We start from the raw sequence: 14,873 nt of genomic DNA, 5'->3' as shown, positions 1-14,873 counted from the left end.
TTCCAAGGTCAGAATAGCAAGAGATAGCAAATCAGAGCAGAAGGGGTTAAACAGACAGATGGTCAGGACGAGGTCCAAGGTCAGGCAGCGAAAGACAAAAAAAAATAGCACAGAGAGATAAACCACACAGTAGCTGAATGTACCACTGGCAGAGGTCTGGGAGAAACAGTTCAGTTAACTAGCCTGTCAATCACTTGGAGCTCCCCTCAGTCTCATGTTGGATGGCCAAGCTGTCAGTCAACACACCGACAGCTCAGCACGCCCCTGCACCACACTGGACCACTGAGCTGTCAAAGTACTGACAGCTTCAGCACGCCCCTGTAGCAGATTGGATGGCTGAGCTGTCAATAACTGCATCCCAGACACATGAGGGGTGGAACCGTGACACCTGTACATCAGAACTGCTAGGAATAGAGAAAATCACTATCTCCTATGAACTCCAGCTAAACGCTGGCTTTCACATGACTATCATAGTGACAGACACGAAGGTCTTCAATAGACCTAAGGCTGTCATGGCAACCCATTGGCATCCCACTATCATGTTACAGGTGCACCAATGGGAGCGTGGAATGATGAGCCGCACTGCTGGCACGTGTTAATTGCCGCTGTCAGAGATTTAACACCCCTGGCTGTTAGAGGCACACGGCTGCTGACTAAATCAGCCATCATATGATGGGAAAAAATCTGGCTCGGTGTGTGAAACTGCATCAAAGTCAGGGAGTCGGCATATGACGTACCACAAGGGGTTAAAGAGTTATTCCTGCTTCGCTCACTTCCATATAGCGAGGCAAGTGGGGCTGGTGATGTGACATCAACTAATATCAGTAGATGTGATGTCGTGGGGCCCGCTCACCTTCCTATACAGAATTGAGTGGTGCAGGAATAACCTCTTAATATGGTTGTCAGCCTCCTTATTCATCACATAGTACAGAAATCAGGCTGTGATCTTGGACAGACCGAAATGTTGTCCGTCTTCACTCTTTCGGTATGCTGATTTATGAATAATTTAGAGATTGTAAGCTTGCGAGAAGGGACCTCGCTCCTCTTGTAACTGTTGAACTATGTGTTACTTTGTAATGTCTTTATTGTCTGTACATGTCCCTACTTAATTTGTAAAGTGCAGCGGAATATATTGGTGCTATATAAATAAAATGATTAATAATTCTTTATAAGGCTACTTTCACACATCAGGTTTTTGGTTTCAGGCTAAATCCGGCAAATTTGCAAAAAAACTGATCCGGCGTAAATTGTGAAAAACTGATGCACCGGATCCGTTTTTTAGCTGGATCCGGCTTTCTTTACTGCGCATGGATAAGGCTGCTTTCACACATCAGGTTTTTCGCCACATGCCGGTTCCGGCGTCGCGCCACAGCGTCGGATCCGGCGTATTTAGCAAAAACCTGATGGAACGGATCCGGTTTGTAGCCGGATCAGGCGTCCGGATCCGGCAAGAAACCGGATCCGTCCCATCAGGTTGTCATCCATTTCGTCCGGTTTTCCATCCGGTTTTTTACAGATCCGATTTCTAGAAACGCCCACCGAAAGGCTAAAAAGATGATTGGCCAGCTGAAAACTATATATACAGTGTTCCTACAGCCCATATGTGACAGGTTTGAGAGGAGCAAGATGGACAGCATTATTGCCAAGATTCTGCAGAACAACGTGGATTTCATTGTGGAGGCGAATCGATTGAAAGCAATTGTTATTGAGAAGGAGTGAGAGAGACAGTGTGTCATGCATCTGCGCCGACGCCGTTTGTGGATCCACCCCATCACGGCACAGAGAATGACGCGGGGAGTCTTTTCTACTTTACATGGAGCTACGAGGAGACCCTGACAAGTTTTTCAGCTATGTGCGGATGAAAGCTGAGAACTTCGATGTATTGGTGGAGCGGGTTGAACATCTAATAAGAAGGAGTGATACCTATTGCAGATTCTCCATTACACCGGCTGAGTGTCTGATGGTCACTCTTCGGTAAGCATTCTTTTTGTATCTACTCTTGTAGCGCACTTTCATTGATTGATATTTTGAATTTGCAGTAATTTCTGCCTTGCTTTTGTTCACAGATTCCTAGCAACTGGTGAATCCCTGTCTTCACTACATTTTCAGTTCAGACTGGGCATTTCAACCATATCTGGAATAGTGAGGCACACTTGCCGTGCTGTGTGGGACTCTCTGCAGGACTAATTCATTCCACATCCCACAATGCAGACATGGTTGGAAGTTGCTGACGGATTCCAGGAAGTGTGTCAGTTTCCCATTTGCTTGGGCGAGGTGGATGGGAAACACATCCGTATCGTGAAACCGGCTGGTTCTGGATCTCAGTTTTTCAACTACAAGAAGTACTTTTCCATCATGCTGATGGCCATCGCCGATGCGGATTACAAATTTGTAGCGGTGGATATTGGGGCGTATGGCCGCTCTAATGATTCTCAAGTTTTCAAACTGTCTTCTATGGGACGGCATTTGTATGGACAAACCTTTCAATTCCCCCCCCTAGACCACTGCCTCAAACCTCTGAGCCACCAATGCCTTTTGTTTGTGTTGGAGATGAAGCTTTTTAGCTTTCAGAACATCTTTTGAAACCCTACTCCAGCCGTGGTTTAAACAATACTAAAAGAATTTTCAACTACAGACTCACACGTGCACGGAGAATGGAGGAGTGTGCGTTTGGGATCTTAACCGCCAAATGGAGAGTTCTCCTGACATCCATTAACTTGAAGACAGACACTGGATGAGGTAGTGAAAGCGTGTGTTGTCCTACACAATTATGTTATATCCAATTAACAGCTTTCCATTGAGGACCACTCTTCCAAAACCACCTTGGCTGATTATAGCAACCAAACGTACAGAAGTTCTGCCACTGTTTCCAGAATACGGGATCACTTTGCAGAATATTTTATTTCACCCGAAGAATACACTGGCAGGATGAGAGAGTTTAAACAATTTGTCTTGAACCTAGTAACTTTTTCACCTTTTGCCCATGTCGTGTACCTGTTTGGTTTTGCCTTTTACCCAAGTTGTGCATCTGTTTGGGTTGTACCCCAAGTATTTTACCTCTGACCAATAAACCTTGTTTATCCAAAGTGTGTCAATCTATACTTTATAAAGAATAAATACAAGATAGCTGTAAACAACTAACTTTTATTAAAAAATTCTTTTTACAATATCCAAACCCAACTTTTATTTGGAAACAAAAATAAATAAATAAATAAATTTCGCAGCGTACAAAACAAACTAAAGATTGGAATAAGTCGGGGTGGAGATAGTGCTGGAGGGGCTGTTGGATAGGGACACTTCGACAGTGGGAGTGTGGAGAGAGGAATGTGTTGGTGGTGGGGAAGGATCAATAGGTAGTGGTGAAGGAGTGGAGAAGGCAATTGACCGGGTGGGCAAGAAAGTGGGATTGGAGTTAGGAATTTGGTAGGATGGAGGGGTGTAGGTGAGGTTTTGGGAGAATTGGGAGGCAGAAGCAGTGATGGGTGGAGAAGAGGGTTGGGAAGGAGGTGAAACAGGCTGGTGGTAGTGGCCAGGGAGAGGAGGCGTGGATGAGAAGTGGTATGGGTCGGGATCATCATATTGGTGGGAAGGGGCACGGGCAGGATGCTGGTAGTGTGGCTGGTGGGAAGGGGCACGGGAACGCTGGAAGTGTTGAGGCTGGTGGAACGGGGCACGGGCACGATGTGGGTGATGGTGAGGTTGGTGGGATGGGGCAAGGGCAGGTTGGTCGTACGGGTCAAAAAGATGGTAGTGGCTGTAGTGATGGACAGTGGCGGAAGGGGGGCAGTTGCAGCATGGGTGGCAAGAGTCTCAGCTCTTGAGGCAATGAGCGCTAGAGTAGACTGGCAGGATTCCATTACTTGCATCCGCTGAGAAGCAGACAGTGTCTCCATTTTCTCAAGTACCGACTGGAAAAAAGTATTGTTCGGTGACTGTCTTGCCTCTGAACGCATCGTTAACAGAAGTGTATGCATCTCGAGTATACTTTTATTTATAAAATTAAAACCTGCAGACATTTGCTCAGACTAAACTTTCAGACAGTTCTAGAATGATGCGTTCAGGTGTAAGAACTCGGGCGCATAACTCTGTACCTGACCCCTCTGCCGAAGGCGCCCCGATGCTACAGGTGTACTAGAGGTGGCTGCAGCAGAGGGGTGGGGTACAGGAAACGCTATATCCTCACCAGCAGATACATGCAATGGAACCGGCCAGGATGCCCCAGCGCTCGTGGATGGGACAGAGGGATCCGATGTGTGGGAAGGTGCAGAGTGGGAAGGTGCAGAGGGTTCCTCACTGTCAAAGTGTAATACTATTGTAGGAACTCTAGGATTCTGATAGCGTGGGGCAATGAACAGACAGAGACGGGTTTCTTTAGTGCAAAAGTGTATTTGTAACACAGCAATAACACACACAAAACAATATACTGATAACCCGCAATGAAATAAGTCCCTTAACCATATACAGCAAAACAGAAGAGTTCTTAGGCCAAAGTCCTTGGCAAGGTGAATGTGACGTGCAGATCCAAAACACAGTTGGTGCAGAAAGAGTCAAATCCGGGTATGTAGTAAACACAGGGAAGTCCAGAAACAAGTCCTCAGGTTAATTCCAGGTATGGCATGAACACGGGTAAGTCCAGAACAAGTTCACATTTAAGTACTATACTGGTGTACTTTCCAGCAGCTCCCACCGGGGGGAGTAAATAAGGATTTAGTAGCAAACACAGTCTAAGTCCAGCAGCAAAAGGTCCAAACACATTTCCAAAACAGAGTTCTTACCCGGAAGAGTGAACCAAGGGTTAAGTTCCAAAGCCAACAGACTGAGAGTGTAACTTACATAGGCAGAGAATGTCCAGAGCCACGGGTAGAAGTACAGCAAACAAGCAGCTGAGCTGATGGAGAAACAAAGCAGAATACTCCAGCAGTGAGGCTGACACCTGACCCGGGTTTTAAACAAATGAACAGGAAGTAGGGCAGACAAAAACAGCAAACTCCATCTTAACAAAGGGCAAAATCATTCACAAGGTAACTTGGAAAACCCGGAATACTGACATTACTCCCCCCCCTAGAAATGGCCTCAGGACGATCCTGGACCAGGCTTGTCTGGGTATCTACGATGAAATTGAGCAACCTTCAGGGGAGCATTGATGTTACTTACTGGTTCCCAAGAATTGTTTTCAGGAGAATAACCCTGCCATCTAACCAGATACTGAAGTCGGTTCCTATGAAGTCTTGAATCGATAATGTCCTGTACAACAAATTGTTCTTCGCCATCAACCAACACTGGTGGAGGAGGAGGTACGATACGTCCCTGAAATGTGTTGAGAGAGACTGGTTTTAATAAAGAAACATCAAATACTGTGTGTACCTTTAGAGTTCGTGGCAGCTTCAGCCGACAAGCAACAGAGCTCACAATCCCAGTGATCTTGAATGGACCGATGAACTTCTGCCCCAGCTTCTGCGAAGGAACACCCAATTTTAGATTCTTGGTAGACAACCAAACCGAGTCTCCTACCTTATACATGGGTGCCGGTTTCCGGAATCTATCAGCCGACTTCTTGTAATGCTCCTGTGCTGTGGTCAGGGAGTCTTTCAAAACTTCAAGATTACGTTGCAACACTGCCACTCTGTCTTGAACTGCTGGTACCGAAGTAGCAACCGGAGACCTAGGCAAAATATTTGGATGATATCCCAAATTGGCGAAAAAAGGCGTTACCTTCGTGGAACTGCTCTGTGAGTTGTTATACGAGAATTCCACTAACGGAAGAAGCTTCAGCCAATCATCCTGCAAATGACTGACGTAACAGCGTAGATATTGCTCCAAGGTTTGATTGGTTCGTTCGGTTTGCCCATTGGTCTGAGGATGGTATGCAGAAGACAAGCAAACATTAATGTGGAGTGCAGAACAAAATCCTTTACAAAACCTAGAGGTAAATTGTATTCCCCGGTCAGAGATGATCTCATCTGGTAGCCCATGCATCCGGAAAACATTCTGGATAACCAGATCCACTGTCTCTGTAGCTGAGGGAAGACCACTGCAAGGTATAAAATGAGCAGCCTTCGTTAGACGGTCCACTATCACCAGAATAGTATTCTTACCGCCAGAGGTGGGTAACTCCACAATAAAGTCCATCGAAATAGACCCCCAAGGACGAGATGGTACGGGTAGTGGCTTAAGAAGGCCAGTAGGTGAAACACGAGGAACTTTGTACAGGGCACAAACCTCACAAGAGCGGACATAGTCATACACATCCTTCAAACAGGTAGGCCACCAGAAAAAACGACTTAAAAATTCCTGCGTCTTCTGTACCCCCCGATGACCAGCCAATACGGAGTCATGGACCAATTTGAGAATTCGAAGTCTCACAGCCTCAGGGACATAAATACAGCGATCTCTAAGCCATACACCATTCTGGAAGACAAGATTCACATTGTCAGGTGGGGCAGCAAGAAATACGTCACCATCATAGGCCAGCTTGATCTCCTCCCACAGGTCCCGGTCCTGGAGCACTCCTATGAAATTGGCATCTGACAAGATGGTCTTAGACAGGGTCCCAGGCACGGAGTCCATCGTGTGGATTCGGGATAGTGCATCGGCTTTCCCATTACGTGAACCTGGGCGGTACGAGATGACAAAATCAAACTGGTTTAGGAACAAACTCCACCTAGCTTGTCGAGGAGAGAGACATCTGGCAGACTTGAGGAATTCCAAATTATGGTGATCTGTGAGCACTACTACCTGTTGAGTTGCTCCCTGCAAATGGTGTCTCCATTCCTTAAAAGCAGAAATGATTGCCAAAAGTTCCTTATCTGCAATATCATAGTTCAGTTCAGCAGATGATAACCTGCGAGAAAAGAAGGCACACGGGTGCAGCAAACCTTTATCTCCGGTTCGTTGTGAGAGGATTGCTCCCAGTGCACAGTCAGAAGCATCCACCTCCACGACAAAAGGCAGTGCAGGATCCGGGTGCGTCAATATCGGAGCCGTGGTAAAACAAACCTTTAGGCGATCAAAGGCTTCCTGGGCTTGCGAAGACCATACAAACTTCTTCCCCTTCTTAGTGAGGAGAGTGATGGGACGGACAATTTCCGAAAAATTCCGGATAAAACGTCTATAAAAGTTAGCAAAACCAATGAATCTTTGTACCTCTTTGACGTTTCCTGGTACCGGCCAATCTATGATCGCCTGGATCTTGCTGGACTCCATATTCAATCCCTGGGGAGAAATAACATAGCCTAAAAATTGAATTTTGGAGCAATGAAATTCACACTTTTCGAGTTTGATATACAGATGGTTATCTCTCAAACGTCTGAGCACGGTCTTGACATGTTCCTGGTGTTCCTGTAGGGAATCAGAGAAAATCAAGATGTCATCCAGGTAAATGACTACATAATGATCCAGTAAATCCCTGAAAATATCGTTGGCCAAGTGTTGGAAAGCAGCAGGAGCATTACAGAGTCCGAATGGCATCACTAAATATTCAAAATGTCCATACCGACATCTGAAAGCTGTCTTCCATTCAACTCCGGGACGTATACGGAGTAAATTATATGCCCCGCGAAGATCTAATTTGGTGAATATTTTAGCTTGGCGAACTCTCTCCAACAATTCAGGAATTAACGGCAACGGGTACCTGTTACGGATGGTTACCTTGTTTAGCTCCCGATAGTCAATACACGGTCTTAGAGTGCCATCTTTTTTCTTTACAAAGAATATGGGAGCGCCCGCTGGTGAAGAAAATGGTCGGATAAACCCCTTGGCTAAATTCTCGTCTATATACTCCCGTAATGTCTTTAATTCTGGTGCTGCCAACGGGTAAACATGGCCGAAAGGAATCGCTGCCCCGGGAAGCAGCTCTATGGGGCAGTCATATGGTCTGTGTGGAGGGAGTTGGTCTGCCTTCCTCTTGTCACAAATGTCTGAAAATTCCTGGTAAACCAGAGGGAGAGTAGATACCTGTTTCGTTTCCTCCAAATTCTGGGTAACTGGAGCCATTACCTGTGGACTGATGGTAGAGCTACACTTCGGAAGGAAAGATATCTCCTTGGTTTCCCAATTGATGTTTGGATTCTGTGACCGTAACCAGGGAATTCCTAAAATTACAGGAAAATGAGGAGAAGATATTAACATAAATGATAGGGTTTCCAGATGGTCTGGTTCCATCTTACACTTCAGAAGCACCGTCTCCCGGTCTACTGGCCCGGAAACTAACGGAGAACCATCCACCGTTTCCATGGTGACTGGTGAGGCTCTTAGCTGTGTCTTAATACCATGTTCCCTGGCAAAAGAAGAATCCATGAAATTTCCACCTGCTCCAGAATCTATCATAGCTAGTGTTGAGCATTCCGATACCGCAAGTATCGGGTATCGGCCGATACTTGCGGGTATCGGAATTCCGATACCGAGATCCGATACTTTTGTGGTATCGGGTATCGGTATCGAAACAACATTAATGTAATAATGTGTAAAAGAGAGAATTAAAATAAAAAATATTGCTATACTCACCTCTCCGACGCAGCCTGGACCTCACCGAGGGAACCGGCAGCGTTCTTTGCTTAAAATTTGCGCGTTTACTTCCTTACGTGAAGTCCCGGCTTGTGATTGGTCGCGTGCCGCCCATGTGGCCGCGACGCGACCAATCACAGCAAGCCGTGACGTAATTTCAGGTCCTTCAGGATTTTAAAATTACGTTCTGGCTTGTGATTGGTCGCGTCGCGGCCACATGGGCGACGCGACCAATCACAAGCCGTCACGTCACGGGAGGCTGGACACGCGCGCATTTTAAAATGCACGCGTGTCCTGCCTCCCGTGACGTCCCGGCTTGTGATTGGTCGCGTCGCCCATGTGGCCGCGACCAATCACAGCAAGCCGTGACGTAATTTCAGGTCCTTCAGGATTTTAAAATTACGTTCTGGCCGCGACGCGACCAATCACAAGCCAGAACGTAATTTTAAAATCCTGAAGGACCTGAAATTACGTCACGGCTTGCTGTGATTGGTCGCGTCGCGGCCACATGGGCGGCACGCGACCAATCACAAGCCGGGACTTCACGTAAGGAAGTAAACGCGCGAATTTTAAGCAAAGAATGCTGCCGGTTCCCTCGGTGAGGTCCAGGCTGCGTCGGAGAGGTGAGTATAGCAATATTTTTTATTTTAATTCTTTCTTTTACACATTAATATGGATCCCAGGGCCTGAAGGAGAGTTTCCTCTCCTTCAGACCCTGGGAACCATCAGGGATACCGTCCGATACTTGAGTCCCATTGACTTGTATTGGTATCGGGTATCGGTATCGGATTGGATCCGATACTTTGCCGGTATTGGCCGATACTTTCAAGTATCGGACGGTATCGCTCAACACTAATCATAGCAGAACTTGGTATCCACTGTCCCTCCCACAGAATCTGAATAGGAAGAGAACAATGTGAGTATTTCTCCCCTTGATCCTTAGGGGAAGTCGACATCACTGTTAGGGGAACCACAGCATCTAGATGTAAACTGGTCTCCGAAACTTCTGACTCAGTGTCCGTATTGTCATAATCCCCTACTGCCGCCAATACCTTGTTAGGTCGCCTGGGACATTTAGGACAATTAATAAGGAAATGATCTGATTGGCCACAGTAAAAGCATAAGTGTTCTCGAAAGCGATATTCACGGCGTTCATTACTCTCACGTTTTTGTAGTGAGTCCACTTGCATAGGCACTTCCTCAGCTTCCCGCAGGTTCTTGCTGGTAGTTTCCCTAGACGGAAGAGTAAAATTAGTGATGCGATTTACAGCTGCCCATTTCTCCTGTCTGCGTCCAGTTAGGCGGATATCAATACGCACACAGTGTTGTAAGAATAACTCATACTCCTGTGGAGATTCTGAGCGAGCTAGCTCATCCTTGAGTGTACTGGACAACCCTTTCCTGAAAATTGGTAATAAAGCATTTTCATCCCAGTTGGTATCCACTACTAACCTCTTAAATTCTGTAATATACTCTATGACTGAACGTTTCCCCTGGTGTAAGGAAAGCAAGGATTTTTCAGCGGAGGCATGGCGGTTGGGATCATCAAACATTTGCGCCATAGCTGCCAGAAAATCAACCAAATTATTTAGACGGACATCGCGACTTTCTACCATAGGATTTGCCCAAGCCAGTGCCCGTGATGTCAACAACATAATAATACATAGTACCTTAGATCTATCAGACTGATAGTAGGAGGCATGTACATCAAAAAAATAATATACATTGATTAACAAACACACGGAATTGACTTCGGTCACCATTAAACCGAAAAGGAGGCAATTTAGGCATACTGGTGGGTGGTGCATGCTGAACAGGTGGTGTGACCTGAGCCTCTACCAGAGTACGTAAATCTTGGAGAGCCTGACCAAACACCTGCGCATTATGGTTAGCCCGAGAGTCCATGTCTCTGATCTTATTTTGTATAGCCACCACCTCCTGCTGCAAGGAGTTAATCATAGCAAACATCTTGTCTACCCGTGTCTCTGTCATTGCCCCAGCAGAATCCTTTTTAGGGCTGGAGTATCCTGTAATACTATTGTAGGAACTCTAGGATTCTGATAGCGTGGGGCAATGAACAGACAGAGACAGGTTTCTTTAGTGCAAAAGTGTATTTGTAACACAGCAATAACACACACAAAACAATATACTGATAACCCGCAATGAAATAAGTCCCTTAACCATATACAGCAAAACAGAAGAGTTCTTAGGCCAAAGTCCTTGGCAAGGTGAATGTGACGTGCAGAGCCAAAACACAGTTGGTGCAGAAAGAGTCAAATCCGGGTATGTAGTAAACACAGGGAAGTCCAGAAACAAGTCCTCAGGTTAATTCCAGGTATGGCATGAACACGGGTAAGTCCAAAACAAGTTCTCAAGTTTATCTCAGTTGTGGCATAAACACGGGTAAGTCCAGAACAAGTTCACATTTAAGTACTATACTGGTGTACTTTCCAGCAGCTCCCACCGGGGGGAGTAAATAAGGATTTAGTAGCAAACACAGTCTAAGTCCAGCAGCAAAAGGTCCAAACACATTTCCAAAACAGAGTTCTTACCCGGAAGAGTGAACCAAGGGTTAAGTTCCAAAGCCAACAGACTGAGAGTGTAACTTACATAGGCAGAGAATGTCCAGAGCCACGGGTAGAAGTACAGCAAACAAGCAGCTGAGCTGATGGAGAAACAAAGCAGAATACTCCAGCAGTGAGGCTGACACCTGACCCGGGTTTTAAACAAATGAACAGGAAGTAGGGCAGACAAAAACAGCAAACTCCATCTTAACAAAGGGCAAAATCATTCACAAGGTAACTTGGAAAACCTGGAATACTGACACAAAGTGTCCCTCGGTGGGGGCCTCCTGAGGGATCGCCGCAGATGGGTTCAACTGTGCTGCAGGCTCCCGAGTGCTCCAGATGGTGCTGTGGAACAAAAGAGAAAAACAAACAATTAATATACTGTCATACCATGGCCCTGGCTGAAAGAGCAAAAGAGGTTTAGACATTTGTTAGTGCATGTGGTGGGTAATATTTACCTTCGTGTCACCATCGTTGACCTGAGGAACGACAGGGCTCGGGCATACTTGTATTTGCTCCTGCGTCCTCCAAATCCACTCGGGAACCGCATCTCTTTGTTGAACTTCTTAAAGCGATCCCTGATCGACCACCACCTTTTCACAATCCTCTCACCTGTTAAAAAAGGAGTATTGTTCGGTGACTGTCTTGCCTCTGAACGCATCGTTAACAGAAGTGTATGCATCTCGAGTATACTTTTATTTATAAAATTAAAACCTGCAGACATTTGCTCGGACAAAACTTTCAGACATTTCTAGAATGATGCGTTCAGGTGTAAGAACTCGGGCGCATAACTCTGTACCTGACCCCTCTGCCGAAGGCGCCCCGATGCTACAGGTGTACTAGAGGTGGCTGCAGCAGAGGGGTGGGGTACAGGAAACGATATATCCTCACCAGCAGATACATGCAATGGAACCGGCCAGGATGCCCCAGCGCTCGTGGATGGGACAGATGGATCCGATGTGTGGGAAGGTGCAGAGTGGGAAGGTGCAGAGGGTTCCTCACTGTCAAAGTGTCCCTCGGTGGCGGCCTCCTGAGGGATCGCCGCAGATGGGTTCAACTGTGCTTCAGGCTCCCGAGTGCTCCCGACGGTGCTGTGGAACAAAAGAGAAAAACAAACAATTAATATACTGTCATACCATGGCCCTGGCTGAAAGAGCAAAAGAGGTTTAGACATTTGTTAGTGCATGTGGTGGGTAATATTTACCTTCGTGTCACCATCGTTGACCTGAGGAACGACAGGGCTCGGGCATACTTGTATTTGCTCCTGCGTCCTCCAGATCCACTCGGGAACCGCATCTCTTTGTTGAACTCCTTAAAGCAATCCCTGATCGACCGCCACCTTTTCACAATCCTCTCACCTGTTAAAAAAGGAGAAACACAACGTGGTTAGAAACAATACTTAGAATGCATCAACAAAACTGAACTGTGGATACTTACGATCTTGATTCTGGGCCTCAACATCAAGGTCATCCCATCTTGATATAAGTTCTTTGCAGATTTGCTCCCAGAGTCGACGGGTCACTGTGACATCAGCATGGCGGCGGTCACCCATATTCCACAGCGGCTCCCTGTCTATCAAGGCCGACCTCCTCACCGTCAGAATCAGGAGCACGCTGTGAAACCTGTTATAAAAAAGGGAAAAATAAATTATCACAAAATTGTAAACATAGAAAACCTCCAAAAAAGGAAGTAAAATAAAATAAAATCTTACACGACGACGGCCGCCACGACTCTCACGCCGACGACCCTGGGAGCCACTGGAAGGACCTCTCGATTGAGCACCAGAATCCGAACTCTAGAAGAAAAATAACAAAAAATTTGTGCTTGTAGGTAGCCTTTCTATGTGTTGTGTGCCATGTGATATCTATAATGATAAGTTTTTTATGTGTTGTGTGATGTCTGAATGTATCAGTTTGTATGTGTTGTGTTCCATCTGTAAGTATCTAGTGTTATGTTTTGTGTGTAGTGTTAGGTTGTGGTTCCGCAATACATGAAAGAAACATACCAATTGTGAACCCTCTCCTTGTCTTTCTCCACCCCTTCCCTCTTCTTTGGGGAGCACCTCTTGGACTATGGCAGCAGCTTCAGCAGCTTCCTACAAAGATGCAAAATGACAAAATACATTAATATACACACACAGACATGCATTCACAGACACACACAGACACACACAGACACACGACAGCGAGGGAGTAAGAGAGCAAAATCATGTAACATATTTACCTCAGTGCGCTGCCGACGGGGAGGAGGGCTCCCAGAAGAAGACATGTCTGCTCTGGTATGGCTAGCTGGCAGGCCTCTGTGGCAGGAGAACTGGCAGGCCTCTGTGGCAGGTAGCTGGCAGGCCTCTGTGGCAGGCAGCTGGCAGGCCTCTGTGGCAGGAGAGCTGGCTGGGCTCTATGGCAGGTAGCTGGCAGGCCTCTGTGGCAGGAGAGCTGGCTGGCCTCTGTGGCAGGAGAGCTGGCTGGGCTCTGTGGCAGGAGAGCTGGCAGGCCTCTGTGGTAGGAGAGCTGGCTGGGCTCTGTGGCAGGAGAGCTGGCAGGCCTCTGTGGCAGGTAGCTGGCAGGCCTCTGTGGCAGGAGAGCTGGCTGGGCTATGTGGCAGGTAGCTGGCAGGCCTCTGTGGCAGGCAGCTGGCAGGCCTCCGTGGCAGGAGAGCTGGCTTGGCTCTGTGGCAGGTAGCTGGCAGGCCTCTGTGGCCGGAGAGCTGGCAGGCCTCTGTTGCAGATAGCTGGCAGGCCTCTGTGGCAGGAGAGCTGGCTGGGCTCTGTGGCAGGTAGCTGGCAGGCCTCTGTGGCAGGTTTATAGCTGGCTCCGCTCTCTCTTGTGGTCTCTCTGGCTGACAGTATGGCTGGAAATGAGTTAATGCCTCAATGGCATTGCTTTATATATAGTCCTGGGGGCAGGCCCATAGTTTATGAGCATGCTCAGTGTAAAAAGCCGGATCAGGCCGCCGGATCGTCCATTTTCCGGATCCGGCGCTATCTGGCGTCCATAGACATGCATTGGTGAAAAATGCCGGAAGGGCCGGATGCGGCCCTTCCGGCTTTTTCGCCGCAGATAAAAAACGCTAGAGTAGACATTTTTTCCAGATGCCGGAATCGATTGTCCACCGGATCCGGCATCAAACCGGAAGGAACGCTAGGCCATACGGCGCAATCCGGCACTAATACAAGTCAATGGGGGAAAAACCGGATCACACTATTCCGATTCCGGTTTTCCACGGAAGAGCCGGAATTAGCCTGAAAACAAAAAACCTGATGTGTGAAAGCAGCCTAAGGCCTCTTTCACACGTCCTGATATTTCCGGTACTGGAAAAACCGGTACCGGAGATATCCGTGTCCGTATGTCCATGTGCTCAAGTGGCACATACGTGCGGCATCCGTGTGCCGCCCGTGTGCCGCCTGAGGACCACACGGACCGTGCAGGAGAGACAGCGCTACACTAAGCGCTGTCCCCCCCGCATGTGGTGCTGAAGGCAGAATTCATCTCTTCTCCCCCAGCGTTCGTTGGAGAGAAGAGATGAAAGATCTTTTTTTTGTTTTTTTTGGGGGGGTGAAAAATAAAGTTTGCATGTGTGTCCGCGTCCCTCCCCCCCAGTGCGCCGCCTGGCCCCTTGCCGCAGAAATACTCACCAAGCTCCCGCGATGTCTCCTCTGTCCTCTCCGCGCTATATTCACTGACTGTAATAAGCGGCACCACGTGACCGCTCACACAGGAGAAGCTGCCAGCGCGGAGAGGACAGAGGAGACATTGCGGGAGCTAGGTGAGTATTTCTGTGGCAAGGGGCCAGGCGGCGCACTGG

General features: G+C 47.4%; 1 protein-coding gene across 2 annotated transcripts in view; it reads left to right on the top strand.

Moving 5' to 3' along the window:
* The window catches only part of ZNFX1 (zinc finger NFX1-type containing 1), a 75,375-nt gene that overhangs the window by 30,867 nt on the left and 29,635 nt on the right, over positions 1-14,873 (top strand). The gene's annotated exons all lie outside the window — the stretch shown is intronic.

The sequence above is a fragment of the Ranitomeya variabilis genome, chromosome 4 (assembly GCF_051348905.1).
Source record: "Ranitomeya variabilis isolate aRanVar5 chromosome 4, aRanVar5.hap1, whole genome shotgun sequence".
Taxonomy (NCBI): domain Eukaryota; kingdom Metazoa; phylum Chordata; class Amphibia; order Anura; family Dendrobatidae; genus Ranitomeya; species Ranitomeya variabilis.
Note: the sequence above shows the minus strand (reverse complement) of the source record. Positions and strands in the feature narration are given on the sequence as shown.